The 16,430-nt window shown below is 42.2% G+C and overlaps 1 long non-coding RNA gene across 4 annotated transcripts in view; it reads left to right on the top strand.

Moving 5' to 3' along the window:
* LOC138625325 (uncharacterized) overlaps positions 1 to 14,040 on the top strand; it is a 29,134-nt gene extending 15,094 nt beyond the window's left edge. For 3 of the 4 annotated variants that reach the window (XR_011311229.1, XR_011311230.1, XR_011311227.1), the window contains exons 3-4: positions 3,494 to 4,392; positions 13,462 to 14,040. This is a non-coding gene — a long non-coding RNA (uncharacterized lncRNA). The remainder of the gene's footprint in view (positions 1 to 3,493; positions 4,393 to 13,461) is intronic. The other variant, XR_011311228.1, reaches the window with a different exon arrangement.
* The last annotated feature ends 2,390 nt before the right edge of the window (positions 14,041 to 16,430 follow it).

The following is a 16,430-nucleotide window of genomic DNA, read 5'->3' as shown; positions in this document are numbered from 1 at the left end:
AGACGGATTCAAAGGAGTGTAGGCCAGCTGACTAAAGAAGAAAGGGCCGGACAGAAATCATTATTGTGCAGTCTTGTTGCAGAGTTTTATTTTAAAGTCTCAAAAATGAAGAATCACATGTTGTACATTCAGCACAGGACAGCCATGATGATGGTTGAATTAACTGGTGATTGACTATGGACAGTGAGAGGGGAAAGAAATGATTTTAAAAATGTAGACTAGATGCAGAGGGAAGGTGGTGGTGGTGTTGCAACAAGGGAGATTAGAGATGGCTGGAAACAGACGAGAGCCGAAGGTGGAGGGTAGCCGAAGAGAGGGGGAGAAAAAAAAAATGGTTGGGAAATGAGGGATTGTATGGAGCCAAAGAGCCGACCTGCTGGGCCTGCCTGCTGCCTCAGAGATTGTAAACTGTCACTCAGGATGCAGACAGACAAGCAAGACAGACATCATTTGCTCATATTACCCTCTAATACTGAAACTGTCGTCCATGCAGCTCCCTCTGCTCCCCTTCTTTTTTATGCTTCGCTCTATTCAGTCTTTTTTTTCTCTCTCTCTCTCTCTCTCCTTTTTACCCGTGCACATGCATGTATATGAACTCTCTAATCTATTTTGTCTATCTTCCTCCAGTCACAATTCCTCCCATACTTTCTCTTTTCGGTTGATGAAATGAGTCAGCTTGCAGCATGCTCTCCCCTCTCATTGTTCGATGGTTCGTTGCCTCTCCATAGGAGGTAGAGAGTGTTTGGGCTCTTTCCCCTGTTTTACCAGTTTACCAGTGTAATCCTTTACGCTGGCACAATGAGCTCTCACTCCAGCCACAGGATTCTATTAGGCTCCCAGAGAGACACAGGATCTCCATAAACATTTTCCAGCTACCCCTGCCCTCCCCGCGCCACCTATACCGCCTCGCGGCCTCAAACACAGTCAAACTGATAGCTTCCTTTATACATTTTAAACAGAAACCTCCCTCTTTGTTTTGCCGGAGGAGATTTTACCTGTCGGGGACAGGAAGGTGGAATAAAAGCATACACTCACATTACCAACGGCTTGTTAATGCTGTCAGCTTCACTCCCAATCTGACTCCCCAAACACTGTTCCTTTACAACTGCAGAGTATATAACAAGCAACTGCCAGCAAGCAAATTCTTGTTATATGGTCTTTGGAGGAACACTAAAGATGTTTCAAAAATGCTGAAGTCATCGAAGGATGTGTTTCTTGCTCTCCGCTGCAAACATGATGCCATTGAAAGTCTGCGTTGCTCCAATATGCCTCATTACATGCACGTACAGTGTCACAATCACAATCTGGCTCTGTATTTCACTGAAAAAAAACAAAAACAAAGTATACATGCAATTTGCGTTTTTATTTACAGTACTTCATCTTTTAAGAGGAAAAGTTGTGTGCAATCACAGGACAATATATATGAATAAAAAAACTGCTGCTTTTATTAACTGTTGTTCATGTGTCACCCTCTTCATTCATGCTGATTCATTTCAAGAAACAGAGGCAGGGAAATAATGACATGTTAAAAAGGTCAAAATAAAATGAGGGATGTTACAGTTATATGTGCAATAGGTATTTTAAATTTGACTCGGTAATGTGTTATTTTATAAAACCCGCATGCAACGTCTCAGTAATTGGGAACTCTTTAGTCAATGTGCATCAGCAGACCTGAATTTCTCAAGTTTTACATGGACTACTTTTTGAAACCATTAGATTTATTTTACATGGTCATTTATTTATTAAGCTTAGGCTATAGAGTCCAATATTTGGCAGGAACTTCACTAAAACTGAGTCCGTTTACTAAATGACTCTTTCCTTTATAAAATAACTTTTATAACAGAATATAATGTACAAACCTAATAAGCATGCTCATTGTGGTCAATGACTAATATGCTATCCAGGCTCTTTCATTAACTTACTACCATAAAGAAGCCATTCTTTTCCCTCATTAATAATTATGCAATGAAACTACAGAGCTAGATATCCTTAGTAAATTAAATACCACAAAATATAAATTATTTATAGATTTTTCTCTGCTGTCTGAAAACCTTGATTGTGGTGTATTTATTGAGGCTTTAAAATTGCTTCATGTGGTCAGGGGCTGTAATGATTTACCATCTGTATTTTTATTTATCTAAAGCAAAAATAATGAACATCACTAAATAAGCAAAATGCATTATTTTCAGCTGTTTTCCCTCAATAGTAAGACAGACAACATGTAAAACCAGGCAGAGAGAATTAAAATGAAACATAAGATCTATAACTATACTGTTCAGGCTGATGATAAACATCTTAGTAGAATAATGATGCTGGATATTGCTAGAGGTAGACATATTTCTCAGTATAAACTTTTTAATTAAGTAGCTGTTTAAGGCTGTAGGTTCCCTGCTGCTGCTGCTGCTGTGTTCATGACGTCTCCCTGTTTTGTTCCTCAAGTCCAAAGCCATGGATCACAGGGCTCCTCTCTCCCCGAGTCCTCCTCCACCACCCTCCTTCATACACAAGCATATCCCTCTATCTTCTATTTGTTTCTCTCCTCTTGGCCCCCACCCACCCACCCTCCGCCCCAACCTTCCCACTCCTCCCATCTTGATAATGCAGCTCTTTTCTTTCTCTCTGGATGGAGGGCTACCCTGAACCAACATTGTCCCCTACACTGGCTCTAGTGGGGGGCCCCATTGTGTGTGAAGGAATGGCGAGTTAACACCCATGTCTGAACCCTCTCAATGGGGGCATTGTGTCTGAATCTTCCTCCGGCTCACCCAATCTCACCCCACGTCACTCCCCCCCCCCACACCGCACAGGGCAAGCTAAGGGGCTACTCCGGTCGCTCCCCTATTATACGATGAAAACATGCACATAACGGCAAACTCAAATTCTCTTTACAAACCATCCCATAACTGACCTCAGCGATTTTAACCCGCTACTTTCTGTGTCTTATTAATTTTCCAGCAGAGCACACGGAGCTGAATATGTCTTTGTAGCTGGGTTTGACAGAATTTGGGGCCGGTCGGTGTGTGGTTGCTGAAGGAGGCCCCTGCAATTCATTTTTCTTATAGAAAAGAACAAAGAAACACATAATGGCTCTTTTCGTATTAGCATGATAACAGGATTCAGAATACTTTCAGAATTATTTTAAGATGCAGTAAAGAAATCTGTAGATGTAAAATTTTTAATTTCAAGAATATTTCCTAAACATAGAGGCTAATGTAACGTTTTGAAGGTGAAAGATTTATTTTCCTGGGCAGCAATTTAAAATATGAACAAAAATGGTGGCTTCTGTGTTTCATACAGTATGTTGAGCAGGTTTATTTGCTTCTGTATAGCAGTGAGAGCCGTGGGCCAGGTTATAAAAGAGCAAGTTGGCGTTTTCTTCCCACATATTTTTAATCAAAGTGTTAGTGTTTACATTTGCATTTGCATTGAGCAGAGGGATGCTGAATGCCAAAGGTGAGATTTTGAAAAACACTTTCTCTTTTCCCTTTTTCAGATGGAAACAAGGGTGGGTGGTTGGAAGACTGGATAAAGGCTGGTGGATGACTGAACTCGGAGACCCGGCCCAGCTCATCATCATCGCCACGGGCTCTCGTCTTCTTCCTCTCCTCCTGTGGCTCGTACCTCCATCCAGGGGTCCAGCAGAGCCAGTGAAGCCCAGGCGGGGAGCTAGTGAGTGGGCTGGGAAGGATGGAGAAGGCCCCCAAAGGCTCGATTCACCTCTGGAGCTACCGGCATGCAGGAGAAATCAATATGAAACACAGAACCTTCACAGCTCAGAGTGGGGTTTCCTGTGTTTTAAGTGTGTGGCCTCAGGGGCCCGCAGACCTCCAAAGGACAGGCCCTGCGTGGCCCTCCCAGCTGCAGCCCCGGCTCCGTAGACCGGACCTCAGTCCCAATCTCCACTGGCTGTGTGTGGTTCAGCTGAAGGGGATTTCTCCCCAAATGATACCCAATACCCAGAATGGTGAAAGACTGCCAAGAGGGATATTCCTGTCTCTTGATTTTTTTTTTTTTTCTCCATCATAAGATTGACATATCCCCACCTTTTGCCTCTGGCTGTTTAAAAATCAGTTTGGGAGTTCTGCTTTTGACTCACTCTCCACCCTCAACTTGCCCGCTGTTTATTCCCCAACTAGTTTTTACATTTGACAAAGAGACAGTACGATCTTTATTTTCTCTTCCGCTCTTGGCTTGCTGTTACTATGGTGAGCTGTTGACACGTGTCTGTTCAAACCAGAAATACTGGCACATGAAGTATGAACATCTTTTTTGTTTGTTCTCTCCATGATGTCTATTATTCAATTTCAGACTGTTTAAAAAAAGACTGACTGAACAGCAAAGAGGGCTGCAGATCATAGAGCGGAGAGACCTTGTCGTGGACATGGTAAAATGGCAAGTATCTCTCTTTAGCACTCCACATTTTCCACTCAACGAACAACTCTGAATGTGCTCTTATTACCTCATACTCTGCCTAAAATAGCCTGTGTGTGTGTGTGTGTGTGTGTGTGTGTGTGTGTGTGTGTGTGTGTGTGTGTGTGTGTGTGTGTGTGTGTGTGTGTGTGTGTGTGTGTGTGTGTGTGTGTGTGTGTGTGTGTGTGTGTGTGTGTGTGTGAGAGAGAGAGAGATATGGTACCCTGTGAGCATGATTTAGGATGACGAGAGCTGCTGTAAAAGGTGTTTCTTCAACTGTAAGAAATCATTGAAAGTTGTCACGTTTTTTTTAAAATCTTTTTATTATAAGATGCCACTCAAATCAGAACATTGGGACTCAGCTACTTTACCTGCATTGTTATTATCTACATCAGCGAGCTCAGTGTGTGTGAATGGACAATACGCTTGGCCTTGAGAGTGTTTGAGTGTGAGCAGCAGCAGCGTGCACCCACAGCTCCCAAACTGCTGTCGTTGTCACAGTAATGCAGTGTGGTTGTTTCCATCCAGATGGGCACAGCTTCAGACAAAATGGCCGCCAGTCTTTCCCTCTGCCAAAGATGGCGAGTGCATCTCTGTAGTCTGCCATCTGTGTCCTTTAGCTGTTGTCGAATGCAAATCGAGGCTAATTGCATTTGCATAACCTCCAACCATGGTGTCGTTTGGCGTATGCGGATAATTGATCCTGTGAAGGCGGCTTGGCGGCAGGCGAGCGGGGGTGAAGTGATGTTTTAAAGCATTTTCGGTGCTGTTGGTGTTTTTCCTCTTGGGGTGCACCAAGTATTTGCACCCTGAGATGTGTTTGATAGGTGTTTAGTGCATGTGAGATCAATTGTCGAGACATACTGTGCCATATGCATGTTTGCATGTGATTCCCTTGAATGCAAATGTGACACTGTACAAAAGATTAAGCCGAAGCTTTGTTTAATCAGATAGCGCTCTGTCACGCGTGCACACTCCTGTTTTTTTTACACACCGACATACATAATGCACAGATGCACACAGACTCTAATTAAGAAGGGATCCATAGGCCCAACAAACTCCAGACAGACAGGCCATAATAGTCTCATTTTCATGCACATGGGTGTCTGGTTACCATGGCACTGGACAAATTGTGGGGCGACTGATTTTGCCAGAAAAGAGCTGCACATGAAACATATGTGCACGTAGAAAACATGAAGCATTTTAAGGGTAAAAATGAAACATTCGCCGACTGAGGTGCTGCCCAAATTTGACACGTCAGTAATAGTTTGATGAGGCGGCAGCACCGAAATTGCTGCTTGAAGACCTCTGAATTTTGGCTTTGAAGTATCATATCAATGATGTTTCCCAAGAACACGCCAGTCAGAGGAAAAGGAGAGACAACTCAGCATGCTTCGCATCTGTTTCAGACTTTGGAGAAGCACCTTTAATCGAGAATATTGAGCATGTCTGATCTTAGAACTTGGCATAATGACATTCAGAGCTTTTTTTTTTTTTTTCCACAGCGTTGTATGTATTAATCTCACGTTCCTGCATTACGGCAGCGCGTGGTTTTGCAGTCGCTTCTGATTGAGCAAGTCTTGGGGATGGGAGGGGGGCTAATTCATGCGATCAGAGCGGCTGAGCAACAATGCAGCGTTCATATTTGCATTTGCCCATCAAGGCAGCTGCTGTGCAGTACAGTTAGGTCTACTGTGGGCAGCAAAATGGCGGTCACGCGAATCATAGGGTCTGTCTGCTGGTCGTGGGAGCTGAGGAGAGGAGAGAGGTGGGGGTTGGGGGGTGGATTTTGGGGTGTCTGGTTTGAGAGAGAGATAGGGAGAGAGGGTTGCGGGGGTCTAGACTGTGGGGTGGGGGTTTGCTCATGAGGGGAAGATGGAGTGGGGGGGTGCAAATGGAGAGGTTATTATTTGAGGAGAGGGGCGTCTGGTTTTAGGAGGAACCATTAATGAGGGAGGTGGGGGGTGGGGAGGGGAGGGGAGGGTTAGTTTGTCTGCATTTGTGAACATGTGTCTGTGTCTCGTCCATTTGCATAAAGCAATGAGGGCGTCCATATGCTGCATGGCAAGCAGAATGTTCTGCACCCCTCCGACTGTCCCCCTCGCATGGTCTGAGCAGAAGCCTGCAGAGCGTTGCACCCTTCCACGTCTGACAGTCCCATTTTCTGCAGGAGAGCAGGTGCACGCTCTTACCCGTTTCTCACAATAACACTCAAACACTCCCACTATACAGGAGCCTCATGTTTGTCGCATCACTGTTTCTGTCCGTTACACCGGCCAATGAGAACTTGTAGAGCTGCTTTCAGCCAATGGCAAACGGTAAAGAATCAGGAAGAGGAAGGAAAGGCGAGGGGAATCAGGAGTTTACCCTTGATGTGCCGGAGGAAAGAGAACCAACAAAACAGCTACAGCGGGATGATGGAGTCAAGGAGAGGAGAGCAGAGCAGAGCATCGTGGGAAGGGGAGGAAGGACCAGAGAGCATTTTATTGTGATAGGGCAGACAAAGCTGCACAAAATTTAGTAGCTTTTTTTGAAACACAAATGAACACTATGTCACATGTTCTTTGTGTGGCCGTCAGACACGGGATTATGAAATACTTATAGATGAATTTGAGGGAGGCATAAGGGAAGAAAAAAACCTCTTCTGCACTCAGTCATGCAGACAGAGTGGTCTTCATGAGCCCCCAAAAAATCAGACAGCCGGAGACGGAAACAATGCCGATCTCCATAATGTCCTGTATGAATACTGCTGTGTTTGAAGTGTGGTCGTCTCCCGTGCTGGGATGTCTGAGTTCAGAGCGTGGGAATCTCAGAAGAACATATGCAGATCAGTTGGGTGCTGGCTAGACAGCCTTTCTCGCATGAATACTGCTGCAGCAGGTGAAAGAGGACCCTAGAGTTCAAAGGTCAAGGCCAGCGAAGGGGTTGTCTGGTTCATGAGTGTGTGTGTGTGTGTGTGTGTGTGTGTGTGTGTGTGTGTGTGTGTGTGTGTGTGTGTGTGTGTGTGTGTGTGTGTGTGTGTGTGTGTGTGTGTGTGTGTGTGTGTGTGTGTGTGTGTGTGTTGGGCCTCTCTGGTCGTCCTCTGGGTCTGGCAGGATGCAAATGAAGCCGCCAGGCCGTTTGATAAGCAGGGCGGTCTGGTTGTTCAGAGAGGACTAGACTGGGTGTAGACTTGGACAAGAGCTCCTTCATCATCTTGTAGTTGCAGCCGACAGACAGATATACAGGAAGCCCAAAGTCAGATCTCCCCTGCTGAAAGTGTGATTGTGTTGTCTGGGAGCCTTTTCTCCCGACATCTCTGCTTTCTGTGACATTTCTTCTCTGAGTGACACGCTGGTCTCTGGCTCTCCAGTGTGCTGCCTGTCTTTGTTTCTCACTGACTGACGGCAGCTTTGTACCAACACACCATCACTTCCGTGATGGAGGAAATCGTCAGGACTGCACCAGTTCAGATCGTACATTCAGACGCTGGATTCACAGCGTTTTGTTACAATTCTTTCGTCTTGAAGGGGAAGGCTGGAGACACCCTGCATTACATCAACAAAAAGTCTGGGTAAAAAAAAGGGATCTCTAGTTACTTCTGTGTTGCCATATTAGTGGGACTTTCACCTGAAAGAAATGTTGGAACATTTTTGTTATTAAAAAATATTGTATTCTTCAGGTGAAGTTATATTTTTCTGAAGTTTTTCCAGATATAATTTCAGCGCGAAGCAGACTCCAGTCAACATCTCCAAACGTCTGGGAAAAAAATTGTCTTCAATTCCTGAATTTTCTGATTTGCATTGTGAACAAAAACAATTTTAAAAACAGAAAATCTCCATCCAGCGTTCCTATTTATTATTAATTTATTAATTTTGATTTATTGCACTATTCTCTCCTTTGCATTATCTGAGCTTCCCTTTGAATTCATCCCTCTGATACGTTTTTCCTGTATATCAAAAGCCTACAATACCTTTCTGTGTATCACAGTGCTCCATTATGATCAAAAACTATTAAAAAAAACTTGGGGTGACATGTTTCTTTATTAAAATTAACATGGGCACGCTGGTTGTTTTTTTTGGAGTCCATCGCACAGCCACTGTTCTGCCACCATAAATACTTATTAGTGTTATTATTAGTAGTAGTAGTAACATTTGCTAAAAACCATAGTGACCAACTGTTGATGGAAAACAAAACAATATATTTGTGAATCATTGTTAAAAGATTTACAAGTTGTTGTTTTTTTACCAGCTCAGAAACTGCTGCTTTTATCTCCTGTCATAACAATGTTTCTAGTTGACCCTGAGCCGGATCATGAGTGCTAACGACTTTGATGTAAAGCCATGGATGTGTAAAGGTGTGTTACGTCTGGTGTCCCTTTAAGGGAGACAGCATTACCTCATCAGGAGCTGCGTAAAGTAAGGAAGTGAGTGAATGGGTGAAGGAGCGCAGTGCTAACTGTCTCCACTCCTTTATGCTTGTGGGTCCAGGCTTCATTAGCTCTACAGAAAGGGACAGCTCCCTCCCAGTCCCCTCAATAGACCCATAGACCTGTCTCTGGTACAGGCTCTGGCTCAGTGGTGTGTGTGTGTGTGTGTGTGTGTGTGTGTGTGTGTGTGTGTGTGTGTGTGTGTGTGTGTGTGTGTGTGTGTGTGTGTGTGTGTGTGTGTGTGTGTGTGTGTGTGTTTGCATGTGTGTTGCTGAACCATTGACATACCACCAGGCCTCATAGTTTCTCACTCATGCCTAAAGGCAGCCCGGCATTGACACTTTTTTTTTAAGACTCACATCTCTCTCGTTCTCTCTTTGTCCCTCTTTCTCTTGTTTTCTCTCACATGCTCTTCCATTATTCTCCATTTCACTATTTTTTTTCCCCTTAAAGTCGCTTTATCCCTCTGCCTCAGATCTCTCACATTACTGGACATTCGGTACAGGACCATATACTGGCAGGATTCAGACTGTTTGGAGAATAAATTCTCCAAATTGCTGACTTTTTTTTTTTTTAGAAAGAATGTACCGAAATAAAAGTTCAATCTACAGTATACAGAATAATGAAACAGCTTTACAGATCAATGCCCCCATAAACTGAAGCTATAAATTCAGTTTAGTCAACTTATGGACGGTGAACTGAGCAAACAACATTCAACAGTCATGGACTGTTGTTTACAGAAGTGAGAAGCTAATAAAAAAAACTCAATTTTAGTATTACGAGACTCCGACTACTTGGACTGATACCTCTGGATGTGATCCAATGGCAGGACGTAAACCTCGTGGGCATGAATGCCTTCAGCAGCTGAGTCCCTGGTTTGACACCCGGCGGGCTGGACGACTGCTGCAAATCATTCCTCTGCTCTCTTTCCCACATTATGTCTGTCTCTCCTGCACTTAAAAGCAAAATGCCCCCAAAAAATTATTTCTTCACATTGTTTCAAGAAATATGCTCTATTTTTAGCACTATTTGACAGACATGATGCCCGATAACACTCGTACGATAAATCTTGACATTATATGAATACAAATCTACAAACAGAGAGATGCAGTTCAGATGATGGTCAACTCGCTTCCCTCTAAACCTTTAAGGTGGCACATCAGATTCCCATCAGGCAGTGTGCACGGGCAGCTATTCACAGGGTCCTCTGTGTGGTGAGAGGGAGGAGACATGTATAAATATGAGCAAACGTGCTGGTTGGTGGTGGGGTAGCAGAGATGATTAGCATGGGCAGCCGCCATGGCTTCTTCTCCTCATTGTTGCAGCTCTGCATTAATGAGCCCAGTGTGCAATAGACAGTCTGTGACACACACACACACACACACACACACACACACACACACACACACACACACACACACACACACACACACACACACACACACACACACACACACACACACACACACACATGTGCATTCACACTCAGATAGAATAGAGTAGAATAAAACACACTAAAGATCACCCATGTAGCATGTCATTTATTTGTATTAGTGTTAACTCAAGGTTCGGATATTTAGGATACCTGCTGGTGATTAGTTCCTCTTCAATTATTGATTTCCTTGTTCTCGGGTCATATCTCTGGAGGTTTGAAAGTAGAGTGAGGAAAACTTTGTCGTACCCGGAGAGAAACGCCAGCTTCGACTCAGAAATAGAAGGCTTGATAGTGAAAGAGAGAGAGATGTAGAGAGACAGTGAGAGAGGGAGAGGCTGACGGAGGAGGAGTGAGAGTACAACACTGTGGCCTGGTTTGTGGTTCCAGAGGGATAGAGACATGTTCGCATTTCCCCTGCAAAACGAGATAGGATGAGCTCTTTTAACGCGCGCGCACAAATATATGCGCACACGCGCACCTTGTTCCCTCCTTCTGAGTGAACCAGGACTAGATCCGTACAGCTTTGTTGTTGAGGCAGCAGGAAACTTATTGCCCCAGATTTAAAGCAAACCTCCTTCACACGTGCGGCAGTTTAACCGTGAACACACTTCAGCTGAATCCAACTCACAACTATCACACGACCGGTTTATCAGTTTCATCCCCCTCTTCTTTCTGCGTCACTTGTTAATTGTGAGCAGTGTACCCAATATCCTGTGAAGCTCATGTGTATATATATGTGAACTTGCTCATAACAGACAGCCTGACCTTTGACCTTGTCCTGCTGCGAAGCTTTCATTCCCATAGGCTGAGGCTACACACAGACACGCACACACAGTGCTGCCTCTATTGGTATAGCTGTCGCTTGGCCACCCATTCAGGGCTCAGTCACGGCCACTTAGAGCGCAGCAGACTCGGGGATTCAGACGAGCTGTGATCCAATGACATGTATTTATAATGAGGGGGCTGCAGGGACGTCTTTGTTGGACGGACACAATGTCAGCATAAGGGTGTGTGTGTGTGTGTGTGTGTGTGTGTGTGTGTGTGTGTGTGTGTGTGTGTGTGTGTGTGTGTGTGTGTGTGTGTGTGTGTGTGTGTGTGTGTGTGTGTGTGTGTGTGTGTGTGTGTGTGTGTGTGTGTGTGCACCCTACTGATGGGTACAAATTCAGGCTTTTTCTGTGTTTATTTGCACCTCTCTCTCACACACACACACTCATTCGCTCTCACACACACACACACACACACACACACACACACACACACACACACACACACACACACACACACACACACACACACACACACACACACACACACACACACACACACACACTCTGTCGCAAAAGATTTACATTTACCTCTTTTCCGTGAGACTATCATCTAAAGATTGACCTTGTCCAGTAAAAGAGAGGACAACTTTGGTGGACGGTGCGTTCGGCTGCATGTTGGAGAAGTTAAAATATCTGTGCTGTTTTTATGTCTCTGGGCACAAGTTAAGTCTCAGATGTTGATAAAAACAACTCCTTAAAGACATGTCCAAGTCAGGTCACAAGTACTGATAAGCAAATCGATGGGTCTTTCAGGTCTCTAATTGATTGATAATAACATGATGCAGCATTTTCTTGTCAAATCTGTTAAATCTCAGACCTAACTACAGGCACGTACCTGCATGGCAGACAACTGCCAGTGGATGAACTATATTTCTGCTTGGTTTAGCGGGCAAAACTTCAAATCAAACCAAGCCTCACAGCAGTCTAGTCAAATAAGTCTCAGTTTTGATTCAAATAAGGTTTAATAAGCAGAAAGCATAGGAATTAAAACACAAATATTCTCCGGTGTACTAAGCTTTATTCAACTGTCATATGTACTGAAGGTTGTTTTTGCTTTACGTACAGTCCCTTAGTCAGTCATGAGACTTATAAGATTGGATGCTAAGTATAGAAAACAATCTTACTATTATCTTTTAAGATCTAGTGTTATCTTTTCACAAAGATATTAAAAAACCTGAGTTATTTTTAGGAGGATAAAACTGTGCAGAGAGGAGGTAAGCAGAACAGACAGAAAACGGAGAAAGACTACGTGGAAAGGATCCATCCACTTCCTGTAACTTTTTGTCTCTCAGCATTATGCTGCATCATTTTAAAGATCACAGTAATCTTACTGAGGCTCCATCTTTCACAGCCTCCCCCCTGCTTTGATTGACCTAGGAATCAAAACATATGTGCTTAACACTCTTTGGAAGTGTGGTTCTGTGTGTGTGGTTCGTGGAGGAAGGACTGTAGGCTCCCCTCTGCATACGTTAACCAGTTGTTGGGCCAGCGTGGGCAGGAGAAGAGCCTTGGAGAGCCCTACAGGCACAGGAAGGCCCCTCATAATTGCCCAATGTCTGAGACCCTGCATCTGCCCAGGGACTGTAGTCTAGCTCTGATCTCTTCAATCATAACTACCCTCTTCCTCCTCGTCCTCCTCCTCGCAGCCCACACACACCTTGATTTTTTTTTTTTTTTTATTGCCCATCAGTCTGCACTGTTGGAGCAGTAATAGAAATAAGGCATTGATATTTTCAAATCTATCAACCTGAAGTGATTGTAGGTTTTATGGGAGGTTTTGCTGAATAATTTAAATGTGCAAAGGTGGCCGTGTGTGTCTGCTTGTCTCTGCTTTTCATGTGCGGTTGTGATAATTGAAGTCTGGACAAATTAGGATTACCTCCCTTTTCACAGCTTCTTATCTTGTTCTGTCATGACGATGCAAAACCAGACAGCAGAACTGTCTCTGTGTGTGTGTGTGTGTGTGTGTGTGTGTGTGTGTGTGTGTGTGTGTGTGTGTGTGTGTGTGTGTGTGTGTGTGTGTGTGTGTGTGTGTGTGTGTGTGTGTGTGTGTGTGTTTTCTCCCTCTGGCATGATTGTGGGGTTCCCTGCTGACTGTGTCCCCTCCATGCTCCAGTCTTCAGAGGTCAGAGCTGAGGGAGTGTTGACTCCAACACAGACAGATATTGGTAGTCATGACGAGGGAGTCCCTCGTATTCTCCAGCCACACCCTCCTATTTTGTTTATTAAATTTGAGTCCAAACCTGCTGAGTCAGTCCTGGTGCAGTTGTATCTCAGGAGTTCTCACTGGCCTCGATGATCCTGACTGTGAAAACTATGTGAATTTCACTCTGTCTCTTCATTCTGTTCTGCCTCTAATTTACTCTTTCATTTTGTTGCAGATTGATGGCATGCTGGGAAATCTCTGATTGGCTCAAAGACCGGACCACTTTAAATATCTTTGTTTATTTCCTCCCTCATACATATATGAAATGAAGATTTTGTTATGTAAGAGTTAACCATTCCACATTCAAAGACAAAAAGAGGCTTGTGAAATCACATTTTTCTATCAGTTGCGCCTTCAGATGTATTTTACTGCCAACAAGCAGATGTGTTTTGGTTAATATATACATTAAAATATATAATAAATATAGTGAATTTTGTGTTTTCTTATTTTTTTAATATATTTACAATGGTGTTTCTATTTGTATGATTACACCTCCAGAGTTCACTGTGATTTTCATTTGGGATGAGTAAAGAGAAGAATTTCACAGACTGTTCTTTATTTTTTATTATTTTTAAATCAACCTTCATATAGTGTCGTTTGATTGTTCTCAGTTTTTTAATTAAAAATGACCATGAGGTCTTTTTCCAATGAGTCTGTCATTTGAATCATTGGAGTTCAAAGGAAACCGATGTTTATGTGTTTTGCCCATATATATACGTTTGTAAACATGTTAATAAAGTAAGATTACTTTTGACATTTTTCACCAGTGATTCTTTTTCTGTTTTCATATTAAATGCATGTTGCTCTAAAATATCTCATAAGCGCAGCCTTTTGAGACAGTGCTCTCACATTTAAAGCAGCAAAAATGTTTATTATTCTATATGTAAAGTTTATTTGATCAAATTAATTAAAGCTCATTTTTATTTTCTTAAAAATCACAATTACTACTTGCTGTTATATGATGAAATAAGCAATATTTATTTCACATCACAAACTTTTTGTTTCAATAGATGTTGTTTTTTTGCACACACTTTTGAAAAAGTTCCAGACTTCTGTTGTAAGCTCTTTGATAAAAGGGGGAGGATTTTATTTATTTGTATTTTTGTTTTGTTTTATTTAGTCAGTTTCCATGCACAGAAATAAACATTTTACGCAAATAAGCAATATTAAAAGATGAAAAAAAATACAAATTGAAATAATGCTCTTATTCTACAGGCCCACACAAGCTAACTGAGCTACTTTAAAGGCCAGACTCCTTTAAGAAGGCTAATTAATATGCTGTGTATTAACCCTAACCCAGGTCTTAATGAGAAGGCTGTAAAAAAAAAAAGAATTAAAGACTAAGAAATAAAAGGCTACCCTATATATATATATATTTACTTTTTTTACAATAATTCGTTTTTTTCTCAAATTAATTCAGAATTTTGTTCTTGAATCTTGTCTTGAGGAACAAATTTAGGCCCACACACAAGACTGGCCTATTGAGTACAAGTCTTTGTATTTTAAATAAATTTGATTTATTTCTGTATCTAAAAAATAAGAAGAAAAAGTGACAATGGTTTTACAGCTTTTAGCTACAAAATCTAATAATCGTACATAGGCTATAGAAAAAGCCTTTTGATTTTCAAATGGAACAAAATTTGTTGCTTTCTGACGCAATCAAATATAAACAGCCTACTATTAGGCTAATAATATTCTAGCACATGTATTTTCCATCAGGCAGACATAGGTTAATGTTGTAAATCAATTTTCACTGCAGTTTGCATTAAATTGAAATAAAAGGTTGGGTTGGTTTTTTTTTAAAGGAAATTGAGTTATTAAGAAGGAAGAAATTAAAATGGTTCTTTAGCTGCTTTTATTTCAGACACACAGCGAGAGAGAGACTGTGAGAGCAGCCATCATCTGAATGAATGCAAATTGGCTCTGCCTCCATCCGGCATCATGCCAAGTATCTATAGCAACCACATCCTCTGACAGCCTCCATCCATCCCTCCCTCCTTCTTTACTCTCTAATTAGTCCTCTATCTTGCCTACAGCTCCTTTCTTAGTACTTTTTTTTCTCCCACTTTCCCAAAAAATCTCAGCACAAAGAGTCTGGTCCGAGCTGCTTGTCCGGGTCAAGAAGAAAACCTGCGCTAAACCAAATATTTTATCTTATTTAGAAAGCTGCTCAATGAACAGAAACACCCAGTAAAACCCTTTAAAAAAAAATAATAATAAACAGGGATTTCTTTATATTCTACAAACTTTCGGTGCCTCTAAATCTACCCTCAGACGTCCTCAGTATTTTAATAATATTATTAATTTCAATGAACCAGATCTGTTTTCAGTTTGCTGTTTCTTCTTTGCACTGTGTTGCGTTCACGGTCAAGTTCAAAGCGCCAGCACGGCCTCGGGCGGAGAAGCAGCTCCATCTGACCCAGCTCACCTTCCGCCGTCAGCTCCCAGAGCTGTGCTGCACCGCCGCCTGCTGGTCAGGACGTGGCACTGCAGGAGAAGCGGTTCACTCACTCATTCATTGAGATAGAGCGTCCTCCTGTGTTGATTTGATCTCATTACACATATACAGAGACAACGACACCACTGTAAGTAGGCTATGAGGACCCAAATGTGGAAAAAAAAAAACTAAAACAAAAAATACATAAGCGGAACAAACTGACAGAAATAGGCCTACAACTTTGGGGGATTTAAAAAAATATATATATTTGTAATGTTTCTGTCATTATTTTATGTTTTGTACTAATATCGTTTATAACTGATCTATACATTATTTTGTCATTTGTCACCCAGCTGATATACAATTACACACAAACATTCATTTCTACACTTGAACATTTATTTCCTAATTCTTATATTTTTTTTAAACAGGCTATTGAGCTCCACATAATTTATTTTTGTATTATTTGTTAGCCGACTGTTAAAAGACTTAATTAATGACCTCTTACAGATATATCTGTCCTAGAAAAGTTCTCAAAATGACGTCCAAGCCTCCTCCACAACTGAAAAACACAGAATCTCTGAACATCCAAATCAATTTTTTTTTCTCAAAAAAATTCATTGCTGGATACAAGATGTATGCAACATCACTGAACGTCTCAATGTTAAATTTCCCATCACACTAAATTGTTTATTGCACCCAGATTA

This window comes from Brachyistius frenatus, unplaced genomic scaffold (assembly GCF_029030835.1).
Source record: "Brachyistius frenatus isolate BFR_SWC_R1_liver_20210118 unplaced genomic scaffold, ASM2903083v1 Contig_61, whole genome shotgun sequence".
Classification (NCBI taxonomy): Eukaryota; Metazoa; Chordata; class Actinopteri; family Embiotocidae; genus Brachyistius; species Brachyistius frenatus.
This window is presented reverse-complemented; position numbering and strand designations above follow the sequence as displayed.